This window comes from Dipodomys merriami, unplaced genomic scaffold (assembly GCF_024711535.1).
Source record: "Dipodomys merriami isolate MVZ:Mamm:240054 unplaced genomic scaffold, mDipMer1.0.p SCAF_2, whole genome shotgun sequence".
Classification (NCBI taxonomy): Eukaryota; Metazoa; Chordata; class Mammalia; order Rodentia; family Heteromyidae; genus Dipodomys; species Dipodomys merriami.
Window position 1 is genome coordinate 60,632,986 of NW_027203381.1, and position 25,208 is coordinate 60,658,193.

At 43.8% G+C, this 25,208-nt stretch overlaps 1 protein-coding gene across 2 annotated transcripts in view; it reads left to right on the forward strand.

Moving 5' to 3' along the window:
* The first annotated feature begins 409 nt into the window (after positions 1-409).
* Positions 410-25,208, forward strand: part of St6gal1 (ST6 beta-galactoside alpha-2,6-sialyltransferase 1) — a 128,567-nt gene continuing 103,768 nt past the window's right edge. The window contains exons 1-2 of one of the 2 annotated variants that reach the window (XM_070029792.1): positions 410-659; positions 1,060-1,135. The gene's annotated coding sequence lies outside the window, so the exon portion shown is untranslated. The remainder of the gene's footprint in view (positions 660-1,059; positions 1,136-25,208) is intronic. The other variant, XM_070029793.1, reaches the window with a different exon arrangement.

Below are 25,208 nucleotides of genomic sequence, written 5' to 3' on the forward strand. Positions count from 1 at the left end.
AACACTGTCAAGTCGGTAGCAAAGACAAGGGCAGGCCAGCTAGTTAGGAGGAAAAGTCAGATAACACTGAAATTAACCTTGCTGAACACGAGGAGGCATCTGTGTGTGTGTGTGTGTGTGTGTGTGTGTGTGTGTGTGTGTGTGTGTGTGTGTGTTCCTCGCTACACACACCACTGATCTCCCTCTGCTCAGCTCCCTGTGGGTGAAGACAAGAGTCCCTGCTAAACCCTGAGCCTGCTCGCTAGCGACCCCCAGAGGGGCCAGGATGCTTTGGGGTGCGGTGTGGCCCGGAGACCTACCTAGTTAGTGTTCGCGACTCTATTTGCATAACGGAGGCTGCACGCTTCCTCCCCGCCCCTCTGCTGCGTGGCTCTTCCCTCCTTCCCCGGTCCCCTCCACCCCGCATCCCCTGCCCCTCTCCTCTTCCCCAGCGGGCTCCTTTCCTCCTGGGGTTCCCTCTGGAGCTCCAGTCCCGGGCTCTCCCACCCCCGCCGAGTGCGGAGTCTGGAGACACCTGGGGGCCGGGGAGTCCCGGGCAGCGTCCGGCTGGGGAGACGCCGGGGGCACTGCCCGGCGCTAACAAAGGGAGAAGCTGCTGGCCGGCGTGGGTGCCGAGCGGGCGGAGCAGCCGTAGCCTTCCCGGCTTGGGAGCGCTGCAAGTGAGTAGGGGGTGCGGTGGGGGAGGCGGCGCGGCCGGGTCCCCGGACCCCCACCCCGGGGGCCGATCGATGCCTGGAAGGGGGGCCCGCCGCGCGCTCAGGGCGCAGCTAGTGTCCTCAGCGCGGCGTCCGCTGCCTTTGCCGCGGAGCCCGTTGTCTTTGGCTGCTGCTGCTGCTGGTGCTTGGAAAGGGAGGGAGGGATTGTGCATTTGCTCAGACCTGGCCTCCCCCCCCCCCGCCCTCACCCCCACCGAGCTTCCCGAACCTGCGGACCCACAACAAACCCACGTGTGCACCGCCCCGAGGGAACTCGCTTCTCCACGGCTCAGCCTGTATTGTGAGGTGGGCGACCACCTGGAGAGTCCGGGTTCCTTCAGATCTGGGCTTACTGGGTTTCCAGGTCGGGAAACTGAGGTGGGTGAAGAGAAGAGGGAGCGCAGACGTTACTACAACAAACGCACGTGCGCCCTGCCCAGGTGAGCCAGCCGGGGCGAGCTGCCTTGCGGGACCCCGCTATTGTCTCCTGTGCGCGGGAGGGAGGGACGCCGGGGGCGCCCCCTTGCAGGAGGAGGGCGAGAGAGGTTTAAAAGCTACCACTTGGGCATCAGGGTTAAAAAGGGAAAAAGAAAACAGCCACCCTCCCCCCCCCCCCCCCCACCACACAAAGATTACCCGGGACTGAGTCTGTTCCAGGGTGCATTTGTTGGTGAAGTGGATTAAGTGGTCAACTACTCGCTTCCACTCCACAGAGGTTTCCTAGAGATAGGGGTTGAACTAAGGATCTATGGGCCTCCTTGCAAAAAAAACAAAAAAAACCCAAAAAAAACAAAAAGAGAGAGACCATGCCCGGCACCCCCATTGTCCCCAAACTCCTGACACTGCTTCTGTCGGGAAACCTCCAGCGCCTCCCTAGCCTGCAGAAAGAGCAGTCAGATTTAAACATCCGCCTGCGCTGGGCGCCTGGACACCCCAGGTGTCACCGCCTCCTTTTGATTTACTCCGTTTTCACAGCAAAGCCGGACAAAGCCTCTGGTTTTGGGTGAGGACGTAGGACGATTTTCAGCTCTATCATTTGCAAGAAATTCAGGGACCGGAAAGAGAGGCCTCTGGTTTGTTTTGCCTGTTCGGTGCTCAGTTCGGCTTGGCCGATTTGACATGGTGAGATCTCGCTTAGTAGCGGTGGGTTGGGGAAGGGCTTTTGGACGATGGTTGTTGGAGTGAGTCAGTTGGGCTGTGGGAGTGACAGCCTGGCCCCGGGACTGGAGGCGCAGCGCGGGGCGGACGGGCTGCTGGAGACCAACCGGGAACAGGACCACCTCCAGCCCTGTACCACTCTTACAGTGGGGAGTAGAAAACAGCTAGCGAAACTTCTTCCGTTTTTCTTTTCTTTTCTTCTTTTTATACAGCTGGGAAGCTGCGATCTAGCGTTGGGCTACTTGGCCTCGGAGGCCGCCACTCTGCACCGCCCTGGCGGCCGGCGATGGTAGAACCCAGAATTCTGTGGTTGGCTTAAAAGGCAGTGGCCTTAGGCAGAATAGAATTAAACAAAGAAAGTAATTCAAACTGAAAGCTGCACCCTTCCACGTTCCCTTCCAAGAGTTCTTGATTGTGTTGAGAAAAGATAAAATTGAGCAATTCCTTCTGCTCCTGGCCTTTCCGAAGGGTAGTTATTTTGTCTCCCCTGGCTGCCCCCTTTCCCCCTAGATTCCCCTCAGATTCCCCCTCGACTGGAACAGGGCCAGCTCTGGAGACTTAGATGTTTTGCCTCTCATCTCTTTGCCAAGAGGCTTTTGTTTGGGCACAAGTTAGGGGCTGTTGACATCAATGCTGCTGGGAGGAAAGTGTCTCTTATAGCTGGCAGCTCCTGCGCTCCTCTTGGGAGAACAAAGCATTGTTTTCATTGATTTTATTTATTTTTGTACGCGTCCCACGGAAGAAGCTGCTTATTTTTGTCGCTGGCAGAGAAGAAGCTGGAAAACCAAAAAACAACCGTTGAAGTATGTTTGTGGTTTATCGCATCCCCTGTTATCTCCTGGCCAGCTACACTTGTTTCTTTCCTTAGCATTTCCAGGGCTTTCACTTTCACCATAGTTCCACTTGCCATGGAAAAGGGCCTTTCCCTCCTTGCTGCTCAGGATGCAAACCCTCCAAGAAATTTTAGGAACAGTCAGGCAGCCCTAGGCCTTTTAATTTTCCAGGTGGGAAAATTAAGGCCTGGAAAAGAGAAATTGTTTGCCCAGTGATGCACAGTACCACACAATCTACTTTTTAGCACTTTTTTTTTTTTTTGCATGAAAGACAAACTGTTGCATCAAACAAATTGCTGTTGGTACCCCAGAGGAAAGTCAAAGTTATGATGGTCGTTATAACAACACCCTTGAAGTCAGAGAATGAATTCCTTAAGGATTTAAAAGGGTTTGATTATTAAACCAAGTCATGGATCCCAGTGGTAGGTATGGTGAGGAGAATGATAGTTGTCATTGAAAATCGGTTTTCTTCACTTTGCTCTTGTTCTGGGTCCCTCAATTCTCTACTTCATGCATCTCCAGTTAGGGAGCTGCTTTGAATATACTTAGTAAGCAAAGGGCAGTGAGAAGTCAGAAGGGAGAGAATCCACTTATTTGTTCATGCTCCGGAACCTCCTGGGGTCCACTTTTCTTCTTTACAGAGTGAGAATCCCACCTTCTCAGTCAGTCTCAGCATGGGTTTTCCTAGCCAGTAAAAGGTGCTCAGATCTCAGAGTCAGGTCTCCTTCCCGTGTTATTTTGGAATCACTCTTTCAGTGTATAATGTGAGGGGAATGATGTGTAACGAATCTCTAGAAGTTGTTGGGGACATTTGTCATGCAGCATATGCATGTATTTGGCAGGTACTGGTGCTTCCCAATAGTAGAGAATGGTGGTGGCAGATAAACCCAATTGGGTAAGTCCTTATGTTTAGCATAGGAGCCCCTCCTGCATCACAAAGAGCTGTATATAACTGCTAAACAGTAAAGGGAGCTTTATAGTGACTTGCAAATAGATCCAATGAGAAACAAACAAAAAGTAAGGCTAGAACTTCCACACCTAAATGAATGTAATTTCAAATCATTCTATTCATCCATCTCCTATTTACTGACTTTACTGACATACAGATAGGAAAAATAGAGAGGGTCTTGTCTTCAGCCTTGGATTACAAAAAATAAATAAATCCATTCATTGCTCTAAAAGGTTTACAATTTTTCAGAAAGTTCCAACCTAACTCCTCCACTATTGCTCACATTACCTTTGGGACCCCTCTCAGAAATTGCTCTCCCAAAATACCTCATTTGTCTCAATATTGACCCATGGAGGGTCCCTTTCTCTTTATGAGTAAAAGCAAGAGCTGGTGGTAAATGAGAGAGTGGAGAGTAAAGTGGAAGATTTCAAAGATAATGTGACCTTCAAAATATGAGGACATGGTTGCACTTAACCCGCCCCTTCTCTTCTCCCCCCCCCCCCCGCCTTGCTCCCCAAACTAACATATAGTCACAGTGACTCATACTTGCGTTCCTAACTACTCAGTAGGTAGAGATGGGAGGATCATGGTTTGAAGAGAGTCAGGTCAAAAATTAGGGAGATCCTATCTTAAATAAAAAAATAAAAATAAAAACAACAAGTAGCTGAATGTGGTGGTTCACACCTGTGGTCTTAGCTACTTGGGAGATAGAGATAGGATTGCGGTTCTAGACTGGCCCAGGAAAAAGTATGAGACTTTAACTGAAGAACAAACAAAAAGAAAAAAAAAATGGTGTAGTTCAAGTGGTGAGCCCTTGCCTAGCAAGTAGGAGCTCTGAGTTTAATCCTGAGGACCACCCACAAAAAGTCAATTACTATGAAATTCGCAGTAAGTAGTCCATCTGCAACTTTAGAATCCTGACCACTGGAGCAGTTTGTTGCTCAGATCTATATCAATGGTTTGTTTGATAAGACCTGAACTAGGGAAATGTGATGTTTATGTACTTGTCTGCATGTATTTTAAAATTATGAATGGACATTCTGAGTCCCATAGATGGAACTTTTTATACGCTGATAGGTGGCTTCGCCATATTATCATAGTGGGGTGATTTTCTGTCATTATGAGAAGGGCAAAGTTAGCCTTCACAATCAAGATTGTAATTCAAAATTCACTTAGTATTCTGACTATGAAAATAAGGCATTTTCACTGAAGACAATTTGGAAAGTACAAAAACAGATTGAAAAACAAAATGAAAAAAAATTCCATTATCCAAATACAGCCACAGTTAATACTTGACAAGTTTTCTTCTAGTCTCTCTCTATAAAAATGGATTTCTTTCTTTAACTGGTTAAGGACATACTGTATGTGCAGTTATGTCTATTGCCTTTCAAGTTTAACCTCTGTGTGTATAGATACACACATGCATTCTCTCTCTCTCTCTTTCTTTCTCTCTCTCTCTCTCTCTCACTCACACACACACACACACACATACTACCTTACACCTGCAGTAAAGCTGCACCTTCTGACATGCCATTCATGTCAGCTGCTCAACATCTTCAAGGGCATTGGTCCCATAGGATCTGATGACTTTGGTGCTTCAGAGACAGCTGTGAAGGTCTGTCAAGGAAGGCGCCTTCTGTCTTTCCTGACCCTATCTCAAGCCTTCAAATGTCAGCTGTAGGCTTTGTAGAAGTCCACAGATAATGCAGAACAGTGGATAATGAAGACCCCTGTGTGTATGGCCTTGAGTACTAGTCTTGCCTTAGGTTTAAAAAAAACTTTTACCATTTGAAGTAGTGCTGGGCCTCAAAGTAGTATAGTGCTAGACTTGAACAAAAGAGCTCAGGGATAGTTCTCAGGCCCTGAGTTCAAGGCCCATGATGACAAAAACAAACAAAAAACCCCAATAGAAAACAACTTACCATAATGCCCCAATTTTCATTTTCTGTAAATATTAAATGGTCAACTTCAGAGTCATTTATTATTTTACTCATCATCATATATTTAAATGCTTTTATAAATAAAGATGAGCAACAAAGCTAAACTTCTTTGCCAGTGGTGTCACTTAAACATTAGTGGGTTGCTTGCTCATTCTATCATTTGGAGCCTTGTCTCCAGCCTGGCTTTTTGCTGGGTACTTGGAGATAGAGTTTTGAGGACTTCATTGCTGGGGCTGGCTTTGTGATTCTTCAGATCTCATACCTCTGAGTAGTTAGGATTATAGATGTGTGCTACCAGCACCTGGCACAAAGCTTAACTTTTAAGAAGCTCACAGTCCAAAGGAGGAGGCATGTGTGAGAAGAGACTAGTGTTATATGATGTTCAATCACAGAAGAGGGACAAGTTCTCAAAGCTGGAGTAGGCAGTGGCAGAGCTCCTGGACATGTGCCATTGTTGGTCAGTCAATCTACTCCTAAGTTTTTCTGCTTACAATTGGCATTGTGCTTAATGCACTGGCAAACAAATTGTTCATTTTTCAGAATTTTCATAGGATAGGCTTAAAGTTGGTTCTTGGGTCACATTATAGCAGGTATAATTGTTTAAGAGATTTCCTACATGTAGTGTTATAACATGTATGTCTTAAAACAGAGAAGTATTATATAGAGAGGAAATTTTAAAAATTAAGAGCATAAACAACTAAAGATTTAATTTCTTGTTTGTTATGTTGCTTGTGACTTGTGATGTGGACAAGATATATAAGTGCATTAAGCTTCATTTTCCTCTCTGTAAAATGGGGCATCAGAGCTCATCTCACAGGGCAATCATAAGGATTAGTTGATGTCATAGGTCCATGGCAGGTATGCAGAAACTTTTGGTCCTAAATTTTATTTTGTTGTTGTTATCTTGTTGTTATCACAGGTCCCTATTGTGGCTGTGTGTGTGTGTGTGTGTGTGTGTGTGTGTGTGTGTGTGTGTGTGTGTGTTGAAGGTATGAGAAAGGTAAATGAAACGGAAACTACCAGATGACAAACAGAAGATAATCATTTGCATGATTCATTAACATCTCTTCCTGTTATAAAAAATTCAGACATGTAGAAGTAGAGAATGCGATAAATGCCATAGCATATCATCTAGTTTCAGCAATTAGCAAAACTCATAGTTAGTATATAGCCCTTCTCTCAACTCCATAGTACTTTGAAGCAAGTCCCAGATAATTTATCAGAATAGCCATAAATATTTCCGAGTCTCATGATGCATTTTTGAGTCGTTGAGTTGTGTTGGCTCAGGGCCTGTCTCTGCTGTTGCTATTATGGACTCCCTCTGTGTGTGTGTGTGTGTGTGTGTGTGTGTGTGTGTGTGTGTGTGTGTGTGTGTATGTGGTGAGAGAGAGAGAACCATTGGGGAATTAAATAAGGTAGGAGGCCTTAACATGTATGGAGAGGTGGGAGAAGAACCATTGGGGTATTAAGAAAGGGGGCCTTGACGTGTCTCAAGGATAGAGTGGATGCTGGCTGTAAAGCCCAGAGACCCTTGTAAGTGCTATGATTCTGGCAAGCTCTCTTCCTCATCTTTCTTCCTCCCTCCCAAGCCAGTCTCAACAAGCTTCCTTGCTTCACTTTCACACACACACAGGAAGTATTTTGATTTTATGTGCCATTCTTTACTCTCTCAGTTTGCTTTGCCCCTCTCAGTAGTGTTCTCAGTGCCCCCCCCCCAGGACCTGTTTTACATTCCAGTCATTCATTTTTATTTATTTTTTACTGTATGCTGATAGTTTAAAGGAGTTTCACCACTGGATTTCACACATACACACACACTATTTCAATCATATTGAGCTCCTCACCTTCTTTCACTTTCCCCATTCCCACTATCCCTATTGTAATAGCTTTCAGTGAGTTTCGTATCACTATCTTCATTCACAGATACAATATATTATTCACCCTCTTACACTTTCCCCCCACCCAAGTTCCCTTAAATAGTAAAAAATGGAGTAAATATTGAATGTGACCAATGACTCTCATTTAGAGCTGACTTGATCCTTGCCTGCCTTCCTGAGAGGCAGAGTTTCCATAGATGAAGGTGCAGACCAATGGCCTGGAATTGTCAGGATGCACTTGGGAAGTGCTGCTGACAGCTCAGCAATTCCTGTTTAAGCAGTGGTGGCTGCAGGTGCACACATATACTCAGCACCCTGGGTTTGCAAATCCTCTGTTTATTCCTCGCCCCCTTCCTCTCCCTCCCCTTAGTCCTTTGCCTCTGCTCTGTGGTTGAGTGCAGAATGCCAGAGAAAGACATAGCCTGGCCTTGAGTAACAGGCCCATCTCCAGACCCCTTTCGTTCATGGGAAGAGATAGGCTTCCCTTTCCACTTCTGACTTTGATGAGTATTGATTTCCTTAACTCATTTTTATATACAAGTAGGAATTTCTAACTCTAAAGAGGAGAGGATCTGATTTAATAATGAAATCCAAGCTCTCTTCTCAATTAATTGGAACTTATCGGTATTTCAAGGCCTGGGCTGTGACGTGTGCTCTCTGGTTGTTGATAGCCAGCCAGAAAATTGGACAGTATTATCACATGTCATGGAAAAATTCAGACATACAGAAGTAGAAAGCATGGTACAACAAAGTCAGGATCATAGCTTCAGCAATGATCAAAATTTGTGGCTTAGCCAGGTGCTGGTAATTCACCCCTGTAATCCTAGCTACTCAGGAAGCTGAGATCTGAGGACCATGGTTCAAAAACAGCCTGAGCAGAAAAGTCCATAAGACTCTTATCTCCAATTAATGAGCAAAAAGTCAGAAGTAGAGGTGTGGCTCAAATGCTTGAGTGCCCACCTTGAGCGAAAAGGCCAAAAGAGATCAAGAGGCCCTGAGGTCAACCTTTTGTGACAGTACACGTGTGCGGGCATGCCTGTGCACACACGCATACGTACACACACATAAGAACTGTGGCTGAACTATAGCCCTGCTCTTCATCACTTCATCGGTGTAGCCATAATAGTGCATTGAGTTCTGTGATGCACATTGAACTCTGCTGTGTGACATCTGCATGCCACCCTAGAGATGCCACCTCTGGACTCAGCTATCCATTCTCCTCAGCCCCTTCCAGCTTTGATATCATCAGATGAACGATACATGAAAAGTAGAGGCTTCTCTCCAAGGAAGTAAATATATTATGGACAAATTCAGATATCTAGAAATAGAACCTAGGGAGCAATTAAGGAAAATATCAAGGAAATTGTATTAACATGTTCAAGAATGAAAAAATTTACCCTCTTACCTAATGGTGTTTCCATTCTGCTTCTCTGTAAAGTGACTCTGGTATACAGTTTGAGGAGTCCCTTCTAGCAGCTTCTGTCTGCATTTATATATTGGTTCATGGTCAGATGCAAATATATTTTACAAACTTACTAAATAGATTACATGATATCTGCCACTTTATAAACTGGTCTTTTTTCACTTGACCTAGGGGAGGTCTTTCTGTATGAGTGTGTAAATATTTTCATATTTGTGCTGTAATTAATATTGTGCATGTATTTATTTAATCAATCTTCTGTTGGTGGACATTTATCTATCTTCATAAGAATATACTTCTAAGCATTTTTAGGCTTAGAACATATGGAATGTTGATGATAAACATCAATTTCCATTACATTTACATGGTAAAAAGAAGCTGGTCCAGCAAGCTCTTGGAATGGCAACAGAGATTATGCCCAGGGAATTGAGAGAATGCTAGATGAAGGGTTGGTTCCCAGGAAACTACCAAGAAGCTGAGTGTGTGGATGAAAGGTTATTTTTGGAGCAAGCCTGTCGCGTTGGATGCCCTTAACTTCAAGTGCAAAATCTGAGCTTTGACATCCCCTCTTCCCTCTTGCTGGGTCTTTCCTGTTTGATTCTGTTCCAAAGGTCAGAACTGGGGACCTTGTGACAGAACCAGCACTTCAGTGGGGGAGAAGTGAAGCCGTTGTCCTCAGACTCTAGGGGAACGAATGTCCCATTTTGCTCTGTCAGAGTTTTCATAGCTGGATGGACTGTCTAGCTTCCCTGGGTCCTACCCAGTGATAAAACAAATCCTACTCCAAAGTGATCTATCTGGAAGACAGGGTTTTAGGACATGATGTCTTAGAGATGAATAAATGTGGAGATCAGGTCTCTGTAGCTGACAAAAATAAGAGATAAAAACAAGCCCTATACTTCTAGCTACTCTGGAGACTGAGCGCTGAGGAGCACAGTTTGAAGTCAGCATGGGTGAGACTTACCTGCAGCTAAGTGGAGTTGTGGCTCACGTAGGAGAACACTAGCCTTAAGCAAAAAAAAAAAAAAAAAAAGAAAAAAAAAGCCGAGGGATAGTTCCTAGTTCCTGAGTTCAAGACACCAAAAACAAAACAAACAAACAAACCAGAAAGGAGATTTAAAAGAGAATAGATTTTTAAAAAGTGATAAAAATAAGAGGCGACTTCATGTGAAAGAAGGCTTAGTGTCACACTGAGTGGCTACTGTGGATTGGATCCCCCACTATGGGTATGTGGAAGGCAAACAGGGAAGAAGTCAGAACTGTCTACTCATGGAACAAGCTATGCTAAAGGCACTAGATTCCCTGTCATGGGAATGCACAAGCAAAAGGTGAAAGCAGAGGACTCTTATATTGTAGTGGAGCTGGCTCCCTTTAATGTTGAGAATCCAGGGCTATGGAGCAAGAAGTAGAAAGATGCAAAGTAGGACTAGAGGTAGCTGACAAACTGTGGACAGTGTGACCTGAGCAGTTTGCACCTGATCAGAAAAGGTGACTTGTAGTGGATTCCTCGAGAAGAGTCTTAACATTGTTTCCTTTGGATCTTGGCAACCCTCTCCTATTCTGTCCTTGGCTTCAGCTGTCTTAGATTCATCAGGATTAAACATATTACCTGTATCTTGAAGGACCAGGAAATCTGGCAAATGGAAAAGAACTACGTGTCCCTGGAGCATGATTGTGAATTTTTATTTATTTATTTAATTTTTATTTATTTATTTATTTTTTGGGTCCGGTCGTGGGGCCTGAACTCTGGGCCTGGGCACTGTCCCTCAGCTCTTCAGCTCAAGGCTAGCACTCTACCACTTGAGCCACAACGCCACTTCCGGCTTTTTTCTTTTTGCTTATGTGGTGCTGAGGAATCGAACCCAGGGCCTCATGCATGCAAGGCAAGCGCTCTACCACTGCGCCACCTTCCCAGCCCCCTGTCTGAAACTTCTTGAAGCTCCTCTGGGCTGTTCTCACCCTGTCCCTTTTTCCTTGTCTTAGTTGAGTTTGATGAGAGAAACATGGCTAAGGTTACTATCTTCTGGCTTTTGCTTTGTGCCTGATTCTGATTAGTCACTATACGTATTCTTTTATCCCAAGCATGAGTGGTATCTGGAATCATGAGCATAATTTTGCACATGAGAAGACTGAGCTTCAGAGAAGGTTGAGATTTGCCTACACATCCACAGCTACTAAGGGTGCAGTTGGGAATGGAGCAGCTTTGGCAACCTCTTTCCCTGAATCATGATACATGTCTGTTCACTGCTACTATTCCCCATCTTTGGGGCCTGAGTAATGCTTAGTTCTGTCAATTCATGGAGATGTAACTGGATAATTTCTCCTTACAAGACTTTCTCCTATTTCCTAAGACCACTGAAAGAATTTATGGGGATAGTCATGTGTAAGTAATGTGACTCTCTAATCCAGTATATAATTTCCCTTTTTGGTCAGAGTTCTTTGTGTCACAGCTGGCTTTGCTGTTTTTTCTTGCCCTTTTAAATCTGTGCTATCTACTTGTGATATTATCTGGTTATATGACTGGAACTAAACGCACCTGTTAGTGAGCATGGCCATAGACTGGTGCTTACCACGGCTCAGTTCTCCTCAATGCCTTGAAGCTTGTGAATGAAACTCAATATCAGCATTGTTGAGGGTTTATCTTGCAGCTGTGCTCCTAAGCTCTTAAACAATCTCTTCTTTTGTAGACTATATTCAACACCAATGTGTTCATTAAATATTTATTGAGTGCTTACTATATACTAGACATTGGGATGACTCACTTAAGGAAACTACCTTATAGATATTTATTCACACACATATTCAGTGTAACTAGCATGCTAGTGGGGGACAAACTTCTCACATACACCCTATATTCTCTGAGTTCCTGCATTTAACAAACCTTGAGTGCCTTCTACAGGCCAAGCATGAAGCTGACTTTTAGAATGTAGACACAAATAATCCCCCCGGTTTTCTTTTTTTTTTTTTCCAGAGCTTAGTGGGAGGTAGACATGCACATAGTTATTACAGCCTTATGTGATACCTATTATGATTTAAGTATGCACAGGAAGCTAGGCACCTGTGGCTCATGCTGTAATTCTGCCTACTTAGGAGTCTGAGATCTGAGGATCATGGTTCTAAATCAGCCCGGGTAGGAAAGTCTGTGAGACTCTTACTCTCCAGTTAACTGAATCTAGAAGTGGTGTGGCTGAAGTGGTAGAGCACTTAGCCTTGAGCAAAAAAAAGCTCAGGGACAGTGCCCAGGCCCTGAGTTCAAGCCCCAGGACTGGTGCACATGTGTGCTCACCTGCACGCATGCACACACACACACACAATATGTACAGGGATGGGAACAAAGGTATAACTAGTTTGAGAAAGTGCTCTGGAAAATGTGATGTTTGAGCTGGACTGTCACTTTCTTGGAGAAGGGCAATTGGGGGAAGGGCTGCTACAGCAGAGGTTTGAGGGAGAGAAGAGACTTATCCAATGTGTGGAGGAAACACTAGCGGGGTGACTAATTGATCACATGAGGTAGGAAGTGTAGCTCTATACCTTATCAAATATGATTTCATCACTTCTCTACGTGGCCAGTATTATTATCTCAGTTTAATAGGCTGTAGGGCATGTGGTGACTTGCTCAAAGGCAGATAGTTGAGTGACCTGCGGTTCTTGGACTTGAATATGGACCTTAGTGCCTCTGAGCCCATGTTCAATCAGCTTTTCACTTGAGGGCCAGCAGGGGCATGCTGGGAATGTCTGGCTTGTTAGCTCACAGGCTGTTTCCTCTTTTGTAATCTATCTCTCTTTTCTTTCTTTTTTTAATGTGCCAGTACTGAGGCTTGAACTCAGGGCCTAGCACTGACCCTAAGCTTTGTTTGCTTTATGGGCTGGTGCTCTACAACCTGAGCTACGATCTACTTCTGTTTTTTTTTTTTTTGGTGGCTAGTTGGAGATAGGAGTCTCATAGACTTTCCTGCCTGTGCTGGGCAGAATGTGGCCCTTGTAGTCTCTTAAGGGCCAAATCTTTCCTTTTACCTGACATTTAATGTTACTCATATTTTGGCTGCATTGGGAATGGAGAGCCGGATGGTAGTGACCTCTCCTGATTTTTGGCTCTAATTTTTATCCTTTTATTTGCTCACCCAGTAGATCAGAAATCTTCAAAGTGTGACAGGGGAGAAGATTTATCTCCTTTCTAAAATGTTCCTGGTTCATTTGAGAGCCTAGGTGTTATCTGTGAAACTTCAGAGAAGCTTTTTGGGGCTTTGAATGAGAGTAGGGGCAAATTGGCTTATGAGCTGTGCTTTAAAGATGAGCAGAATTTAAGAGCAAGATTATTCTGTTTTACCTAATGGTGAATGGGACATTTTTAGCCTTTGTGTTCAACACCAAGATAATTTCTGCACTGGAGTTAGGCTTTTGGGTGGGAGAGACAGTATGGAATATTCATTCAAAGTGAAGTTTATTGAAGACCAATAAATTGAGAGCTCAAAGACAGGGCAGTGAAACAATAGAATAAAATAAAATGTGCAGGGGCTGGGAAGGTGGCTCAGTGGTAGAGTGCTTGCCTTGCATGCATGAGGTCCTGGGTTCGATTCCTCAGCACCACATAAACAGAAAAAGCCGGAAGTGGCGCTGTGGCTCAAGTGGTAGAGCGTTAGCCTTGAGCTGAAGAGCTGAGAGACAGTGCCTAGGCCCAGAGTTTAGGCCCCATGACCGGCAAAAAAAAAAAAAAAAAAAGTGCAATTACAGAGCCAAAGAAAATAATTGAGGGCACCTTCAGCCCCTCTATTAGCTTTCCCCCAAATGTCCCTCTCCAAGGAAGTGATAGCTGCTACCTTCTAAGGTCCAGTTCAAACACCACTTCTTCCAGATGCTTTCTCAAACTTGTACTTTTTTCCCCATCCCTGTACATACTGTGTGTGTGTGTGTGTGTGTGTGTGTGTGTGTGTGTGTGTGTGTGTGTGTGTGTGTATGCACACCAGTCCTGAGGTTTGAACTCAGGACCTGGGCACTGTCCCTGAGATTTTTTTTTCTCAAGGCTAAGTGTTCTATCACTTCAACCACACCATTTCACAGACTTTCCTGCCCAAGCTGAGATCCTCAGATCTCAGCCTCCGAGTTAGGTAGAATTGCAGGTGTGAGCCATGGGCACCTGGTTTCCTGTGCATACTTAAATGATGATATATATCACATAAGGCTATAATAACTATGTCCGTGTCTACCTCCCACTAAGCTAATAGAGGGGCTGGAGGTATAGCTCAGTGGTAGAGAACTTGCCTAGCATGTGTGAGGGCCCTGGGCTTAATTCTTAGCAGCAGCAGCAGCAACACACACACACACCACACACACACACACACACACACACACACACACACACACACACACACACACTTTTCTTTAGTAAGGAGCTTAGATTGAATCCATTGAAAACTAAGTTGGTGGCAGAGAAAGAAAACTTGAGGTACATCATATCATATGCTGAGGGAAAAAAGATTAAATCAGAGATCTGAAGGTTGGGCAAAGGTGACCTTCTAGAATTGCAATTGAGGAATCACTTTTACTCGGTGGCCACTGGTCAAAACTCAGTCATGAGGATGTACCTTGCTGTCATGGAACTGAGAACAGCCCTTGCTGTATGTCACATGATCTGAAAGGGAAATAGGGATTTGGGAGGCAATTTGTCTGTTTCTTTGTCACAGTGGAAAAACTCATGGTGGCCTCAGACTTGCAGCATAGGAAAGACATTGAGTAAAGATGTTTGCAAGTTGTTGGGGAGGGGCAATTGGTCAAATGACTTAGGCGCTATTAATTTCTCTGCAGGTAGAACTCAGGCAGACATTCTCATACATGCAAAAACTCTGAGAGAAATTAATCAACAAACTCATGTAGGAAGGTATGACTAAAGGTTATTTGATGAACTCCTACTCCATTCAAATAAAGAAACAAAACTAAGAGGAGGTGGAAAGATAAGACTAAAAGATGTAGCGATCAAGTAAAAAGAATTTACCAGAAACAGAGAGCTGGGGAAGATGTGGAGGAGGTAAAAGTGCCAACTTCCCTTTCACACTGTAACTGGGGTGTTGAAATGATAACTTTCAAAAGTAGCTATAAAGCAATTTCCACTTGTCTTTCACACAGCCTTCTATTCTCCACATTTCTATCCACATGTAAATATAGAGGTGTGAAAAACAATACTAATCTATTCCTTTTTTTATTCCTAGATGAAATTACATTGGATGATTTTTTTGTAGCTTCATATAGTTTTGTGTTGATGGACATTTAAAAAATAATGGACTATTCTCTTTTGATGAAGGCCACCAAGGCCTCACTAAGTTCTAATGCTCAGGAGTGGAGATACAGATAGTTAAATAGCACATTGCTTTTCCTTGGGAGGTTGGGAGTCAGTTATGTAAGCACTTTCCTGTAGGCAGAACAGAATATGTCATAAATCAGATGACTAGTTGAGTGCTGGGGTCCAGAAGTTGATGAAGAAGACCTCCCAGAGAAGTTTGGTCTGGATGTTGAAGGCTGAGAAAGGTTTGATAGGTTGAGACTGAGAGGAAGGACATTCCTGGCCAAGAGGGCAGCATCATACAAGTGTGGAGGAGTGAAAGTATGTGGCATGTCTGGGTAACCGTGAGTAATTTGTTATGGTTGGACAGCAAAGAATGTATGAGAGAGGTTACTGTTCATTTCAGTGCCCACAAAATAACAGGTACTGGACATAGATGTTTCTAAGCTACCCAATAACCTTATAGCAGGTGTAAGTTATCATTGCAATGCTGGTGAGAAATCTTATGGTAAGATTGTTGGTGGTGTTTGTTTGTTTTTATATTTTATTTATATTTTTATTTTTGCCAGTACAGGGCCTTGAACTCAGGGCCCCATACTCTCCCTTTGCTTTTTTGCTAAAGGCTAGTGCTCTACCATTTGAGCCACAGCTCCACTTCCTGGTAAGCTCTTTCATTATTTGCCCACACAGGATGACACTGATTTGAAATCCCTGACTTTTGTATGTTCCAAAGCCTGTGGTTTTTCTAATGTGTTGACTTTTAGGGCACAAAGACCTGAATTAGCTAATTTCTAAAGCAAAGTATGTAACATGATAAATAAGTACAAAATCACACACACACACACATATAAAACATTTATTTATTTATTTATTTATTTATTTGGTGTTAGTACTTGGGCTTGAACTCAGGGCCGGGCCCTATCCCTTAGCTTTTTCGATCAAGACTCATACTTTTAATACTTGAATAATAATTGGAGTCTCACAGACTTTTCTGCCCAGGCTGGGTTTGTACCTCTATTCTCAGGTCTTGGCCTCCTGAGTATCTAGAATTACAGGCATAAGCCACTGGTGCCCAACTAAAATAATATTTTCTAGATAAATATTTGACCAACAAACATAAGTAAACATAAGTAAATATGTATTTCATAAGTGTTTGCATAAAATATTCATCTTTAAAATGAAAATTTTAGATTGGAAGTGGCACTGTAGCTCAAGTGATAGAGCACTAGCCTTGAGCTGAAGAGCTGAGGGACAGCGTTCAGGCCCAGAGTTCAAGCCCCATAACCAACAAAAAGAAAAGAAATTTTTAGAATAAATTTTATAGGCAAAATTTTAGATAATAAAAGAACTGAAATTCTCATCCAGATTTGAGGATCCATAAAAGGGGGTATGTTTCTACTGAAACTCAGAGGAAGTCTGTTTGTTCATTTGTTTTTGTTGATAGTAGGGCTTGAACTCAGGGCCTATACACTGTCCCTGAACTTTTCTGCTCAAGGCAACTGCTCTTACCACTTTGAGCCACAGCTCCACTTCCAGGTTTTTGGTGGTTAATTGGAGAGAAAAATTTCATGGACTTTCCTGCCGGAGCTGACTTCAAACCACAATCTTCCTATCATACCTCCTGCATAGCTGTAGCTGGGATTACAGATGTTTGCCACCAGTGCCTGGCTTCAGAGGACATTTTATGTTCAAATTATATCATAGATACGACAGATGAGAAAGGACAGAAGAGCCATTCAGAAGAATGTTCTCATATGTTTATCTATTTTTTTTTTAAACAAAGTCTTGCAATATAATCCAAGTTGATCTTAAACTTGTGATTCTTATGTCTCAGCCTCCCAGGCATATAAAACACCATGCTGGGCTACACAAAAGGGTTTATTATTGCTGATGCATCCTGTGACCTTTTGAGAGTGTTCATGTGTCCAAGTATTCACAGGTGTTTAAGAGAACTCTCTTACAGTCACAGACATGGTCCCTGCAGTGTTGAGACAAACAACTTAGTCAACAGGCAAGATACTGTTTTCTGTGACTCAGATAAGTAGCCTAGGGCTGTGGTGGGAGGCAGTAGAGAGGGTGAGCGCCAGCCAGGGTTGGCTCTGCCCCTGACTGGTGAGAGAGAGATGCTTCTGCTTTCCTGGTTGCTGGGGAATGTCTGGGCTGGGGAGTTGGCTGGTCTGGCTGTCAACATCTTGTCAAGGGTGGAGGAGGGCATCCAGAGGCATCAGGCTACAGGGAGAAATCTGGAGCTGCCAGGCATGTCTGGGAGAGACTGATAGTCTGGGAAGGGACAGGAAGGATGGGCTGTCAGTTACTTGGATGGCAATCTTAACCTGCAGAAGGATTAATTTAGAAAATAATAATAAGGTGGGCCCTGCTGACAAAATGAATCTAGGTTGGAGAATAGCCAGATTGCAGCCACATTTGCTCCAGGAAGGGTTGTTTTAGGGTCTGGGATGGGGCCTGGTGTGCTCTGGAAGTAAGTGTGTGTGTGTGTGTGTGTGTGTGTGTGTGTGTGTGTGTGTGTGTGTGTGTGTGTGTGTGTGTGTGTGTGTGGGATTGTTACAAAGATCCAGAAGATTAGAAGATCTAATTTGCTGAAGGGGTCCACTCTTCCTTATGCACTGGCCTGTCTGCTATGAGACTAAGAGGCCATTTAGCTCAGCCACAGCTCTAGACAGCCTCCGTGCAAGATGAACCCCATGAAATCTATGTTCTACAGAGGAAAGAGAATACCCTGATCACACGCACTACACTGTCCATCATAGGAGCTCAGCCGTGTTGGACCTTGACCTCCTGAGAATTAGGAATAATGATTGGATTCTCTGTACAGCCCCAGGCCCAGGATAGTGGCTTGTTCTGGAGTAATTACAGCCTTCCTAGGGCACATATCTGTTCTCTGAGAACCATCCACATACAACCATTATCAGAGGCTTTGTAAATGAGGTCAAGATGTGTGAACAGGTCAAAGGAGCTATATGCAGCTGTCTATAGCACTGTACCCTCTTGCCCATAAAACAGTGTGTGTGTGTGTGTGTGTGTGTGTGTGTGTGTGTGTGTGTGTGTGTGTGTGTATTGATACTGGGGCTTGAACTCAGGGTCCTTTAGTTTTTTTTCACACAAGGATGGTGCATTTGAGTCAAAGCTCCACTTCTGGCTTTTTGCTGGTTCATTGGAGATAAAGGTCTCACAGACTTTCCTGTCTGTCTGACCTTGAACCATGATTCTCAGCTCTCACCCTCTTGAGTAACTAGGATTACTGGTGTGAGTCTCCAGCACCAACTGAAACATTGTTTTTCTACCTGCCAGTTCAGGCTTTGGGGCGCAGGGGATGGGAGTGAGAAATTCTCCAGGATGACTCCTGGATCTGAACCCTGCTGGGGAGCCAAGCTTGGGGTCTTGCTCTTTTGTATTGTCCTTTTGGGAACCTGGGTCCCTGGTGAGAGAAGGAAGAAAGACAGCAGGGGAACTCTGACAAAGGTAGCTAGGCTGCATCATTATCTGTGTGCTGCAGCCTGCAGGATTGGCTTTTGTCAATGGTGCTTGGAGGATGTTGGCCCAGGGCCTGAGCTGGAGGTGGTTAATGACAGTCCTAGGGATAAAGCTGGAGAAGATGCTTCCTGCCAGAGGGCTTGTGGCGGCATCCTTTTTTAAAGCTACACAATGAACACCTTATTCTGAGCTATAAGTTCAGAGGAGGAGAAAGAACAAGCCAGGAGATGACCTAGGGCCTCTCCCAGGATAATATTCTGGACTTGAAGAGTCCTGCCCTGTCTCCTGGTGATTCATAGCAGAGGTGAGAGACAGTGAGCACTGTCTGCTGGTGCACCTTCTTCAGAGAGTCCCTCTCCTTTGGAACAAGTTACAAGATTTTCAACCAGACAGAATTGGGTTTGAATTCTAAATGTACCACTTCGCAGCTGTGTGAACTTGAGAAGTTAACTTCTCTGCTCCTTACTGCTCACCTTCATCTACATTAATCATTTCTATGTCACACTATATACAGTGTTTCATCTATGGCTGGGTACATGATTGTGGTCAGCAAATGATAACTATTTTATCTCAGAATGTCTCTTTCTCTCCCTCTCTCCTTCTCTCCCTCCCTCCCTCCTTCCTTCCCCCCCCTCTCTCTTTCTTTCTCTCCTTCCTATCTTCCTTCCTTCCTTTCTTCCTTCTTCCTTCCTTCTTTCTTTCCTTCTTGCTAGTCCTGGGGCTTCAACTCAGGGCTTGAACACTGTCCCTGAACTGCTGCTTTCAAAGCTAGTGTTTTACCACTTGAGCCACAACTCCATGTCCAGCTTTTTGATGATTAATTGATGATAAAAGTCTCATCAAGTTTCCTGCCAGGGCTGGCTTCAAACCCTGAGCCTCAGATCTCAGCCCCTTGAGTAGCTAGGATTGCAGACATAAGCACATGGCCTTTTTCTTTCTTTTTGACACTACTAGATTTTGAACGGAGAGGCCCACATATGTGAGGCTGGAACTCTGCTAGCTGATCAACCTCTGCTGTAGTTATTTTTCAGAGAGGGTCTCTTATTTTTGCCCAGAAGTGGCATTATCTTCCTATTTATGTCTCTCATAGTTGTGATAACAGGAGCACACTACCACAACCAGATTATTGATATTAGGTTTTACTAACTTTTCACCCCACTGGCCATGAACGATGATCTGCTTGATCTGCGTCTTGAGTAGCTGGGATTATAGATGTGATCTATGAACTTCCTCAGTTATTCTGTTATTGGTAACCTAAAGGGCCAAACTCCATTAGGCACTGTGAATGTAAAGACAGATGAGACACAGACATGGAAGAGCTGTCAGTCAAGCAGGAGATATAAGCATGTGGAATGGGTCCAGGAGTATAAACAGTTACACACTTGCTAAGAGAGCAAGGGTAATCAGGATCAGGGAGCGGGTAATCCTGCCTCTAAGGAAGGGTCAAAAAAGAACAAATGAGATCCTCCAAAGGGCTCTAAAGGATAAAGAGTTTTTCTGGCAGTTCAAATTGGGATGGGGAGAGAACAGCAGGACAAGACAGGAATGTCATACAACTCAGGGAAGGCAGCAGCTGACAGTAGCAGCTAACCTGGCAAGGAGACCCTGTGGGGCTTCTATTCCTGCTGGCATCTGAGCCCACTCCGTCTGAGTCAGGGATAGAACCTGCAGCCATTTTTCAGCATGTTGATGGGCCTGCACAGATGCAGAGATGCACAGGCATCCGGTCAGCCTTCACTGGGGCCGAGTGTGTTGAGGTGGATTTGTCATCACAAAGCATCATGGGGATCTAGGCCCTAGTCTCCTGGGCTTCATCTATTCCTGGTTGGAACTGATCGGCAAACAGGAATTGCTAAGGCAGGGTAACATAGACTGAAGGAGCTTCATAAAATGGCACAGAACTTATTAGATGGGACAGAAAGTAGGCAGAAAGATGACAGGTAAGTGTGTTGGAGAGTCAAGAGCCAGAGAAAACCTCTTTGTGATTCAAAGTTTTAGTTATTTGCAGATGACTTCAAGGCCTAGGGAAATGTACACACAGCAAATTGTTTGAATTAAAAAACATTGTCTTAAGAACTGTTATGTTATCAAGTTGCTGGACAAAGCTGAGTGCTGGTCTAGAAAAGTATAGTCCCACCCTGCTGGTCCCATTCTAGAAAATGGTCATAGCTCAGGGACATTGGCATCAGGCCATCTTGTGCCATTTTCTTGGTTCAGTGGTTCTTCACCCTATTGCTATTAGCATGCTGCTGCTTGAATTCAAACTAATTCAAAGACTTTGTATGGTGGACCTTGGCATTAGGGTTTTTTTGTTTTTTGTTTGTTTTGTTTTTGTCAGTTTTGGGGCTTGAACTCAGGGCCTAGGCACTGTCCCTAAGCTCTTTTGCTCAAGGGTAGTGCTTTACCACTTTGAGCCACAGTATCAATTTCAGTTTTTGAGTGGTTAGTTGGAGATACGAGTCTCACAGGGACTTTCCCGCTCAAGTTGTCTTTGAGCCACAATCCTCAGATCTCAGCCTCCTGAGTAGCTAGGAGGACAGGCATGAACCACCGGTGCCTGGTTTGGTTTGGTTTTTAAAGGCTTTGCAGTCTATTTCAATGGGCAGAGATGGTTAACTGTCACCGTCATTCTCTCTAAGCCAGGTGACTGTTCCATGCTATTTTTTTTTCTCTTTAAACCTCTCACACATCCTTTTCCATTCTTTTAAAAATTTTACTTTTGGTTTAGATATATTAATAATATGAGAGGGGTTTTGTGCTCTATAGACGTGTATAGTGTACTCGAACACACTTCCTCCTTCCACTATATTTCCATACCCTCTCTCCTTTCCATTTTTCAAACACTAACAATGTTTGGTTAGTGGAGTGTGTGTGTGTGTGTGTGTGTGTGTGTGTGTGTGTGTGTGTGCGCACATGTGCACATGTGTGCACATAATAAGCTTTGACTTTCGTTCTTCTTTCTTTCTTTCTCTCCTTCCTTCCTTCCTTCCTTCCTTCCTTCCTTCCTTCCTTTCTTTCTTTCTTTCTTTCTTTCTTTCTTTCTTTCTTTCTTTCTTTCTTTCTTTCTTTCTTTCTTTCTTTCTTTCTTTCTTTCTCTTTCTCTCTTTCTCTCTTTCTCTCTTTCTTTCTTTTTATCTGATACCAGGACTCATACTTAGTACCTGATGGTTTTGTCCATTGGCTAGTGCTCTACCAAGTGAGAAAATAATAGCAATTTGATGAGAACTGTTTCTGTCTCAAGGAGGCAAGAGATCTGAGCCTTTTCTCTTAGCCCACCCAGGCTGCTGTAACAGAAAACCATAAACGGAGCAACCAAAAAAACCTCCTAAAACCAAACCAACCCCCCCCCCCCCCAGCATTCTATTGCTCACAGTTCTAGATGTGGAGAAATCCTTGATCAGGGTGTTGACTGATTCCCTGTCTGCTGAGAGGCCCCTTCCTAGTTCACAGATGGCAGCTTCTTTCCCTGTCTACACTTAGTGAGAAGTCTAGCTAGCTCTCTGAGATCTCTTTCATAAGGGCACTAGTTCCATTAGTGACAGTTCAGCCTTCAAGACCCAATCCACTTGGCTTCTAATTTCTTCTGCACTTCTAGTCACTGCCTCATTTCTCTATTTCTGGAAAGAGCTTTCTGCACTTGCTTCTTGCCATTCCTCCTCTCTCTTTCCTACTGAAATTTGATCTGTCGAATCTTTTTGTCCTATCAGTGCACTTGTCAGTCTCACTAATAACTTATGATCATCAAGTTAAACCTCAGTCCTTGTCTTGACTGGCCAGCAGCATGGGACTCATACATATATGCATTCCAACCCCCTTGGAAAAGTTTCTTCTCTGCTCCCATAGCATCATTACACTCCTGGCTCTCTGTGCTCTGTCCCTCTAAGTGTCTTTTATTTGCTCATCTCCTCTTGTCAACTCTGGGGTATCCCAGGCAATAGTCTTTGGCTTTCGCTCCCTTCTTGTCTCCTCAGTTCCTGGTGATCACCTTCCATCCATATGCCAACACTCTATTTTATTTTATTGTAAAGATGCTGTACAAAGGGGTTGCAGTTACATGAGTAAGGTAGTAAGTACATTTCCTGTTGAGCATTGTTACCCCTTCCTTGGTTGTTTTCTCACTACCCCTTCCCTCCCCACCTCCCCAACTCCTCCTTGCCCTCTCGAAGTTGTAAGGTTAATTTCCAATATACTGTCTTGTGGCTCTCATTGTTGCAATGGGTCATCCTGTGTCCTTGTTTCAGCATTTTGTTATTCCCCTTCCTTTCCCCAAATTAGACAAATGTATGTATAAGATGCAGGGTACCAAAATCAAATAGAGTGACAACAGGGGATATACCATAGGGGGAAGAACATACAAATGAAACAAAAAAAATCACATAGTACATTAAAAACAACAACAACAAAGATAGACCTCCTCTGTCTATATCTTGGGGTTCATTTCACTTAGCATCATCTTATATGGTCATATGTACATAGCTTTTGATCTTTTCTGCTCATCTGATAAAATTATCCTACATGATAAAATTATCTTAGATGTATACTAATTATTGCAAATGAGGGAAACCATGGGACCTATATTTCTTTGGGTCTGGCTTACTTCACTTTATATGATTTTTTCCAGGTCTTTCCATTTCCTAACAAATGGGGTGGTGTCATTCTTTCTGATGGAAGAGTAGAATTCCATTTTGTATGTATATGTGTGTGTGTGTGTGTGTGTGTGTGTGTGTGTATACCACATTTTTTTGATCCCCATCTACTGAGGGGCATCTGGATTGGTTCCATATCTTAGCTATGGTGAATAAACATAGTTGTGATAAACATAGTTGTGCTGGTAGCTTTAGTATGGCCTTGTTTGTGTAAATGCCCAGAAGTGGGATTGCTGGATCATAGGGGAACTCTTTTGAGGAACCTCCATACTGATTTCTAGAGTAGTTGGACAAGTTTATACTCCCACCAACAGTGTAGTAGGATTCCCTTCTGGCCACATCCTCTCCAGCATCTGTTGTTATTAGATTTCTTGATTATAGCTATTCTAACTCGGGTGAGGTGAAATCTCAATTTTTTTTTTTTTTTTGCCTGTCATGGGACTTGAACTCTGGGCCTGATCGCTGTCCTTCAGCTCTTCAGCTCAAGGCAAGTGCTCTACCACTTGAGCCACAGCGCCACTTCCAGTTTTCTGGTGGTTTGTTGGAGATAAGAATTTCACAGCCTTTCCTGCGTGGGCTGTCTTTGAACTGCAATCCTCAGATCTCAGCCTCCTGAGTAGCTAAGATTACAGGCATGAGCCACCTGTGCCCAGCTCAATGTTGTTTTGATTTGCATTTCTTTTATGGCCAGAGAAGTTGAACATTTGTTCATGTGTCTATTGTATGCCAACACTCTTTGATTTGTATCTCCATCCCAGACCTTTCCCCTGAGCTCTACAGTTAGTTAACCATCTACTGAACAAGTGTCCTTGGAAGTCAGCGAGAATCTCAAATATGACAAGTGTGAAACCAAACTACTGCCTTTTGTTCTACAGCAGTCACCCACTTGAGTAGATAACAAGGGTGTTTTCTCAGGTCTTATAGCCTACAACTCCAGAGCCCATCTAAATTCTAGTCTCAGGCTGCATTCATGAGAGCAATAGACGACAGCTGTGCTTTCAGATTAAATCTAGAAAGTATTTATTTTGCTCACTATGTTCCTTCTGATCTAAGACAAGTCATTAATTAATTAATTAATTAATTAATTTCTGGTACTGGGGCTTGAATTCAAGCCCTTGTTCTCTACCTCAACTTTTTTGCTCAAGGCTTGTGCTTTACCACTTGAGCCACAGAACCACTTCCAACTTTCTGGTGGTTAATTGGAGATGAGTTTTACGGACTTTCCGGCCTAGGCAGAATTTGAACTGTGATCCTCAGGTCTCATTGTCCTGAGTAGCTAGGATTACAGGTGTGAGTCTGGCCAGAGCATCTTTTAAAAAGATGCAATATCAGGGCTGGGAAAGTGGCTCAATGATAGAGTGCTTGCCTTGCATGCATGAGGCCCTGAGTTCAATTCCTCAGCACCACATAAACAGAAAAAGCCAGAAGTGGTGCTGTGGCTTAAGTGGTAAAGCACTCGCCTTGAGCTGAAGTGCCCATGCCCAGAGTTTCAGGCCCCACCACCGACAAAAGAAAAAAAAAAAGATGCAATATCATGTAGCTTTTCTGCTTAAAAGCCAAAGCATGATTTGCATTTTGCTTAAAGCCACAGCTCTCAGAAAGACCTACTGGGTTCTTCAGAACTTCATTTTTAGACCCTCCCAGTCTTTATCTCCCAGAGCCATACTCTCTGCCACTTTATTTATGTGCTGCAGTGATTTAACACTTTTTTTTTTTGCCTCAGAGTTGTTATATTTGCTGTTCCCTTCAGTTGGAACACTATTCCTTCATATATCACTGTGGTTTAGCTGTCTCTTCCTTTAGGTTTCTTTTTTTTTCTTTTTTTTTTTTCTTTTAGGTTTCTATTCAAATGACAAGAGAGGCCACCTGACCACCTTATACAGGGATAATCGTGTCATGCCTGCCTCCTTCCACCTTCACACCT